The sequence below is a fragment of the Egretta garzetta genome, unplaced genomic scaffold (assembly GCF_000687185.1).
Source record: "Egretta garzetta isolate BGI_Z169 unplaced genomic scaffold, ASM68718v1 scaffold414, whole genome shotgun sequence".
In the NCBI taxonomy this organism is placed as follows: domain Eukaryota; kingdom Metazoa; phylum Chordata; class Aves; order Pelecaniformes; family Ardeidae; genus Egretta; species Egretta garzetta.
Window position 1 is genome coordinate 20201 of NW_009259428.1, and position 7990 is coordinate 28190.

General features: G+C 43.5%; 1 protein-coding gene across 1 annotated transcript in view; it reads left to right on the plus strand.

The window, feature by feature from the left end:
* The window catches only part of ANKRD17 (ankyrin repeat domain 17), a 91856-nt gene that overhangs the window by 18917 nt on the left and 64949 nt on the right, over positions 1 to 7990 (plus strand). The window lies entirely within an intron of this gene.

Sequence of the window (7990 nt, forward strand, 5' to 3'; positions counted from 1 at the left end):
TTTTTTTAATTTTTTTTTTCTTTTTGGTCTTTTGCTCATGTTCCCATTCCTTGCCTTAGGCCTGTACCACTTCTCTTGCTGTGTTTCCAGTCGCCTTGAGTACGGTTTGCGCTTACCCCCTAGAATCATAGAATAGAATCGTAGAATCGCTTTCGTTGGAAAAGACCTTGAACATCATCGAGTCCAACCTTTAACCTCACCCTGCCATCCCACCACTAAACCCTGGCCCTAAGCACCTCATCTGTCCTCCTTCTAAACACCTCCAGGGATGGGGACTCGACCACCTCCCTGGGCAGCCCATTCCAGAGCCTGACAGCCCTTTCGGTGAAGAAAGAAGTAGATCCTGCACTACGAAATAAATGTCATTTTCCCTTCTTGTGAGTGCAGCTTGAAATGCTGTTTCAGCCCAACGAAGAGAGGCCTGCCTAGGAATCATAAAGTGAAACTTTATGATCACAGTGACACAGATCTCTATTCCAGATTATATTAGCTGTAATAGTTCAAGGAAATATTTTTTGGGGGGTTGTTGTTCCTGTGGTTTTTCTGGTTTTGCAAGCAAAAACATGATTTCATTGCCAGATGACTTTTCAAAATATTTGCATGTATTCTTTAGCATAACGAGAAGCTGCTGACTTCTTAGCTGCTGTCAAAATTTAAACAAAACAGTGCTTTCAGCGATGCTTGTTCTGTAGGTTTTTTTCCTTAGTGGCCATACTTAAGTTGTTCGTTACATGGCACTAACATTGTAAATCAATAGAAACACTTAGTGTTAACTTCCTTGTGAACCTTTGAACTGATTAACATAATTATATCCACAGCATTAAGACAACTGCTCAGTTTGTGCTTGAGAAACGGGTGTGGGTATATGAACAACGACGTTTTTACCACTATTTGTCTGCGTGGCTGGGTTTCTGTGGTGAGGTAGGAAGACCAAAAGTGAACTGGGCTTTCTGCCATCAGACAAATATTTCGGTACTTCACTTGTCTTACTGCATACTGAAAGCTGCTTTTTTTTTTTCGTTTAACTAAATTATCACGTGCAACTCGGTAGTATGTCCAATTAATAAAATACTTGGTATTTATTAATGGTCTTGTTGGGAAAGGCAGTTAGCAAATTAATTTTGTCAGTATAGCAGTATTTTGGGTTTGTGTGTGTGCATTGAACAATTGCATCTTGCTCCTCAGTAGGATGTGGTGACTTCTCATACTTTGATCACACGTTCTCTTTCTCATCACGAGACCAACTGTATCCCTGTAAAACATCTTCAGACATCAAGTGTGGTTTGTCTGACTTGAGATGTGTCCAAACTGTGACCAAATCAGTTGTTCGTGAATCTCTGAAATAAAATACTCTGCTGGCAGTGGAGGCTGTTTGTAATTCCTTAGCGCATTAGTAGAAGTCATGTAGTTGTCTTGGGTTCCCAGTGTGGGTGCAGAAGGAAAATTTGGTTCCCTCACAACTTGTCTCTATTGTAACTCTGAACAGTGTGTTTATGGTCTGTGTTGTATTTTCCCATTTTAGGACTTCTTATCTCCTGCGGAGCAGTTTCTGATGTTCATTCAAAGACAGCAGCGTGAAGATGGGCAGAACTGCGCTTCCTTAGGCAGCAGAATCTATGTCTGGTCTGTGTTATGTTGGGCAGACTTGGTGCTACTTGGTCTTTAGTTAAATTTGGAGGGATTGGTTCTTGCCTCTTTATAAAATCTTCAAGAATTTTTTCACCTCTAAGTTGGTTATAATTTAAAACAGGGGAAAAAAGGCATTTTCTGTAGCATGCTAGTTCTGTTGACTTAGCGTAGAGACGGAGGTTCAGATTGTTTTAGAGGTCCTTACCGCAAGAAGCAAGTGGGTGCTTTTGGGGTAAAAATCACTTCTGAGTTAAAAAGGTAGATAGTAATTAAGTAATTCACAGCTCACATGTTCTAGCTTGCTGTAGTGTGAAGGCTGCTTCCTTGGGGAGAGGAAGAAACAAAATGAAATAAAGGCACAGTCTCTGCTTCTTTTGTTACTGAAGTTGCAGGACTCGGTTATAAATAATTTTTCCCGATACTTCTTTCCTAGCAGAGGATAAAACGAAAGTAATTTTTCAGCAAGTGTAATGCAGCTGCAGGCAGAAATGGTCGCTAGCCCCGGGTATGTCACGCGGCCTCCTGGCTGCCCTGTGCTTGTGCCACCTTCGAAGGAGGTGTACGTCACGCGGGACTTGAGCTGGCCTTGCTGCTGTCAGCTGAAGATGAACGTTGTCTTGGCTCTGCTACTTGAATCTGGTATTGGAAGTGCTGTGTAGGAGTACAGCTGAATAACATTCAAATACCGTAGGGTATATCTGCAGTTGCCTTCTGCTCATTTGGTGGTTCTGCTAGGTGTAGCTTGGCTGTACTTCTTTGATGTGTGACCTAACTGACAGCAAGGCTTTTTTTGTTGGTGTAACTTCTCAGGTTTTGGCTCCTTTGTGCTGGTGAAGGAGTAATTACGCTACGGGAGATGTCGCTGTGATATTCAAAGGGAAGCATAAACCCGTAGTTGTGTGTTTGACACTTGAGTTGGTCAACAGAAGCGTCTTGTCAGTTGGGAGAAAATCAAGGTATGTTTTGTCCTGACGGATGAGGATGTGGTCTATATTGTTGTGTGCTGAACTCAGACTGACAGCACAGAAAACCGCTTAGGAAGCTTATGGCAGTAGAGGGGTAAATTTATATTCCCTGTGTTGATTTGAGACTCTGCAGGAGAAGCAACCGTGTGTTCTGACCTTCAGGTTCTTTGAAAGCCTGTTTGTGCTTGACTTCAGAGAAGCAGACTGGATCATAACACAAGCCCGCGTGTGACAGTTTATGTCCTTAGCAAGTGTGTTTAAAAAAACCAACGAAACAAAAAAGCCAACCAAACAAAAAAACCGAACCAACAAAAAACCCCCACAACCTTTAACTTTCTAGCTTTAGGTAACTACCTTTTACCTACCTTGAACTGAAACTGAAAATCATTGTGAGCAAACCTTCATTTCTTGTTGAGATAGCGGGAATATATCCTAACTGCAGAAGTTATTTTAATTTTTGTACTAGAGTCATGGGGAAATTTTAATAACCCCTAAGGTCCTACCTGGGTTGCTCTGTACGTAGCTGCCGCTGGTGTCGGTAAGAGGCGAGTGACGTGTAAGGATCCTGTTATACCTTCCGTAGCCTAGTCGAGCCACGGTGAGGACAGTGGAGCATAGTTTACAGGGTGACCAAAAGCTTTATATATAGGGTGGAGCCTGCCCTGCTTGAGTACACGTGTGCTTGATGAAATCACAACGGAAGGAAGAGCAAAAGTTAAATAGCAGAGTAATGTCTAAAACGCATGCTCAGAGATCAGGGAGGCCTCTGCAATGCAATTTTTTTTTTTTTTTGAACAAGCCAAAGCTTTAAATATTTATACACCTTGCAGTCTCTTGGTCTGAAGATTAAAATCGGGGTTATAATACAGTATTTCTGTTTTGGGCATTAGTAGCTTTCCCACGTTGCAGCTCTTAAACAGGCTAATCCTTTCCCTGGTTTCTTTCTGATACTTTCTCTTGGTAATCTTGTCTGGTTTACTTTCTACCTGTTTGCCCATCTTTTTAAAGAGTTTGTCTGTATGAAGTCAGCATTGGCTCCTAATGGGCTCCAGCATTTCTGAGTGATTCATTGCAGTTGTTCACACACGGCCTGTCAGAGGGATGACTTCTTCATGTGGTATTTTCAAGTAAGTTGTAGCATTCCTTTTGTTAAGGAATGGTCCCAAAGTCTGGGCCACATCTAGTTCCAGCCCCAGGTGATGAATGTTAGAGGCTTATGTTTCTGAGTGGGGCCAAGGATTTCTAAGGTTTACTCTTAAGAAATAGTGAGCTACTGTTAGCAAGAGGATCCCCACTTAAGTGCTGTGAGGTCTTCCCGCATGACGGTGGCTAAATGGTTTAGTTGAAGCACAGCAGCAAGAATGCAGCATGGAGCGCTGTAAGTACGTTGAGATCTGGACCTTTACTTTCTGCGGTGCTGTGAAGTTGTTTCCTATTGCCTGATAGTCTGAAGCAGACATGAACCTTTGATCAGGATGCGTGTTTTGCTGAAGTGTCCGTATGACCTTAGGCTTTGTTAGTCATCTGCATCTGGCCGGTGCACTTGGGTCAGTCGGTAGCTAGCTGATCATGCCACAGTTTGCCCAAATGTTAAGAAAAGCAGATGGTTCTAGTTGCGGTTTCAGGGTGTGGGACTAAATTGTTCTGAGATGAACTCATGTTCCAGGAGCTCTCTGGGTGAGTGAGAACTGAACATAGCAGAGCATGCCTTGTCTGAAGCATTGCTCAGGGAGGAAAACTGGCCTGGAGGACAGCACGCTGAAAACTGGCCTGGAAGAAAACACACTGAATGCGCTAATGGAAGAGGCTAAAAATCACCAGCCATCTTAGATTCAGGAGGGGGCACTAATACCCCTGGTGCTGGGCAGTGAAGATGAGTAGGAAGACCAGGATGCTAGAACTTGTACCGTATCCTTGTTCGGCTGGTGGCATTGCACGAGTTTTAGGAAATTTTAGAAGGAAAATGAGTACCATTTGTTTGGTGGGGGTTTTTTTTGCCCCTCTCTTGAATCAGCTGGAGAAGAGAGGGGCTTTCTGAGCTTACTGGCTGAATATTTACGCAGCTTACTGATCTACTACGCATCTATTTGTGCAGCAAAAAAGTCTGTGCTGCTGCCTCCTTCCCTGGCTTGGTGGAGTTGACAGAATGGTGTCAGTCTGACTGAGTCGCGGCGATGGCAGTCCCTAGGCCCTGCTAGCTTGCCTGTTTGCAGCTTCCCGGAGGTGAGTGGAAACTAGAGTGAAGCTGCTTGGCTGCTTCCCAAGGGCTCTTTCTGCATCCTTGTCTAGTGCTTTCAAATAAAACAGGGGAAGGTGATTCCCCTTCCCTTGAAACTGCTCTCCCCTCGGTACTGCTGCCTCTGCCCATATTTTTTTCCCCATGGTGTGAGGCAAAGGGCTTAGAACAAGCGTGTGTGTTGAGTCTTGTAGAAAGGCAAATCCTACCTTTGATTTCTGTCACTTCCCCCCTTCCTGTTAGTTTGCTAGGACTGCTTTGCGGGGCAAGGAGCTGACCTTCGGCTGCTGGATCTGGGTTCCCTTGTGTGACAAGCAAGCAGTGAAAGCTGGTAGATGTGATTTCTTTGGTCTGTTTCTCCGTGACTTGCGGGAGGAGATTACAAGCGTGTTGGTATAAATCAAAACTATTCTTGTCATTTGTGCTTTATCTTTTTCAGTAACGGTTTGTTCTTGGTACAGTAATATGAAAAAGTAATTATTGCGTGAGAAACCTTTTCAGGCAAGAAGTAACTTTGTACTTGGGAGCTGCTGTTTAAAAGGTCAACGTTATGCAGTAGTTGTGTCTGCCAGTGAGTGTCTTGTTAATTGGGATAACGTAACCAAGGCCTTGACTAGCAGGTGGGATCAGATCTGCAAAGGTCTCTTCCAACCTAGCCTCTTCTGTCTGTTAAGCTGTTTGTTCAAATTGGGTACTTAATCAAAAACAGTGAGAGAATTCAGAGACACCTTTTAGGTGAATTTCTTTAGGGTTTTTTGCCCTCTATGTCCTGTCTTTAAATTTTAGTAGAAATGTGTAAAAAGCTTCTTTTCATGGCGAAGGTCCTTGTCCCTTTTTTCCTGCATGTGCGTAAAATCTCTTCAGATCTTTGCCTTGCTGGAATTTGCTGGCTGTGTTGACTGATAGTAAGTCACATGCTCCAGAGCTGTAACCCACACTCAAAACAACCTGTTCCACGGCCTCAGCATCAAACCCATGCGAGAAGGGAATCTCGGTCACTGGCTGGTGTGAATAGTGGTTCTCTTGTCGCTTTGACCGCACCTCCCGTGCTGCACCACCATTCTTCAGCGGTTTCCTCATTTTCGTTGCATTTAAACCAGCCACGTTCCTTGTAGTAGGTGATGGACTTGAGCATCTTAGATGTTTTTTTAGGAAGAAATGTGTTATTCTTGCCTCTCGTTGTGGACAAGCATGTTGTAAAAGGAGAAGGAACTTCATACTAGCAGTTTTATCTGTCATCTGAATATAGGTGATGGTGGTTTGTGCTCCGGGGAGGGAAGGAGAAGAAACGAGTCATGATGCAGCTTGTCCTACCGAGAAGCTGATACTGGAGATACATTTGCGTAAACGAATAAATAAAATATCTTTGTGGAACAGATGTGATGAGAAGCGTTGAGAGGAGAGTAGAAATCAAAACTGGGGTGGTGAATTGAAGGAACTTGGCACGTGATTTTTACATCTAGCGTGCGAAGCAAATAGTGAAAAGGATGGACTCCACTTAAAATTGTTGTCATTGCCCTTAAACCCTGGTTTTTGTTTTTTTTTTTTTTTTTATAGGACCTCTTTTTGATAGGAGGGGAAAAAAGATATATGTGGATTTAGTCAAAGACTTGTGCATTGCTTTAGCTACCTTTGCGAGCCTGTTAATTTACCATATGTAAAAACTGTTCAAATCCGTGCAATGTGCACAAGCTTTCAGTCGGGTGTGCCAAATGGAGAGGGGGGAAAACAACATTGCAACTCATTTATTAGGTATGCCTAACAGCAGTTAGTATTGAAGGAAGAATTCACTGACTGTCATGCTTGTCACAATTTTAACCAAATGAGTTGAAATGATTAGAAATAATTCCCTCGGTGCTCGGTTCCCCAGGCGGTAACAATAGGAATTCTAATCGGATACTGAACTCGGCTGTCTCCTACGGTAACTTTATACTCTCGGTTCTCATCGGAAGATTGGTAAACTAGACCATACCGGTTCCTGTATTGAGAAAAAAGACTTCCATTGTAAATGCCCAAAAAGGAAAGGAAATCCGCTTTGCATTCAGTTGCTTCCATTTCACTTTTTTGTTGGGCTCAGTTTTTATGTCTGTAAGCGTGGCCGGTCGTTTTAGGACAGTTGCATAGCTATTTCTCCATTTAACTTTATAGCACAAGAATAAATACCAATAAACACGGCTGGAATGACTCGAAATAATTTCAAAGCTCTTGACCTAACTAGTCATATCTTCCCAAACTATTTTTGGTTAACCTCATAAATGTCCCTGCATAATACTGTGGATTGGTTATGCTGCATGATGAGAGATGCTGAAGGCAGAATTCGGCGGGATGGTTACATGCAGAAAAGTCCATGTCCTCTGAGTATCTCTACTTTCTGCTTTCCCCTCCCTGATCATGACGGGTCAAATTGGATGCAGGCCGCAGAACTTCTGGAGGCAGTGTACTAGCGAGTTCTTCATTGTCACCTGCGCAGGACAAAAAAAAAAAAAAAGGATTTCTTTGGATTGCTATGCAGTTGAATGGCATGTAGTGTTTGGTTTGCTCGGGATGAACCCCTTTTCACCGATCTTGACTTAGAGCGCTTTCCTTAAGGAGCCATTCTTCAGTCTCCTGGCTCTGCTCCGATGGTGGAGTTTAAGCAGTAGCAGTGTGGCTGGTCTCTTTGCTGCTTCCAGGTTTTGGAAGTTAGGGCAGGAGGGAATGGTAGCTAGACTTGTATATGCTGAACAGAATAGCTGTTGTACTTAAAACGTTGAGAAGGTTGGAAACAACACGCAAGTGTCTGCTATGTCTCAATCTTTTCTTAGCAGAGAGATGTTTGGTAACTTCTCTCCTCCTAGTAACTATTATTTCCCCCTACCATGTCGTTTCCCTTGTTTCTAATGTGCATTAGTGTCCACGTCCTGTCTGTTGGTCCCTTGGTTATCTGATGGCTTGACCAAAGGAGCTGCCACTAGTGTGAAGAAAGAGGACTTACGGGACGTGCATAAGGTTTCTTCGGGTTGTTTAGTCCCTGGAATAGCCTATTGTGTTAAGACAGTGAAGAGAGGGACGGAGCCTCACGCTTGTACCCCTGTGCCCTGTACGGGGGACTGATGCTCGAATCGCTGCGATGATGGGAGGGCAAAGCCGTGACTAAGCTAAGCTCCACGTTGCATTGCTT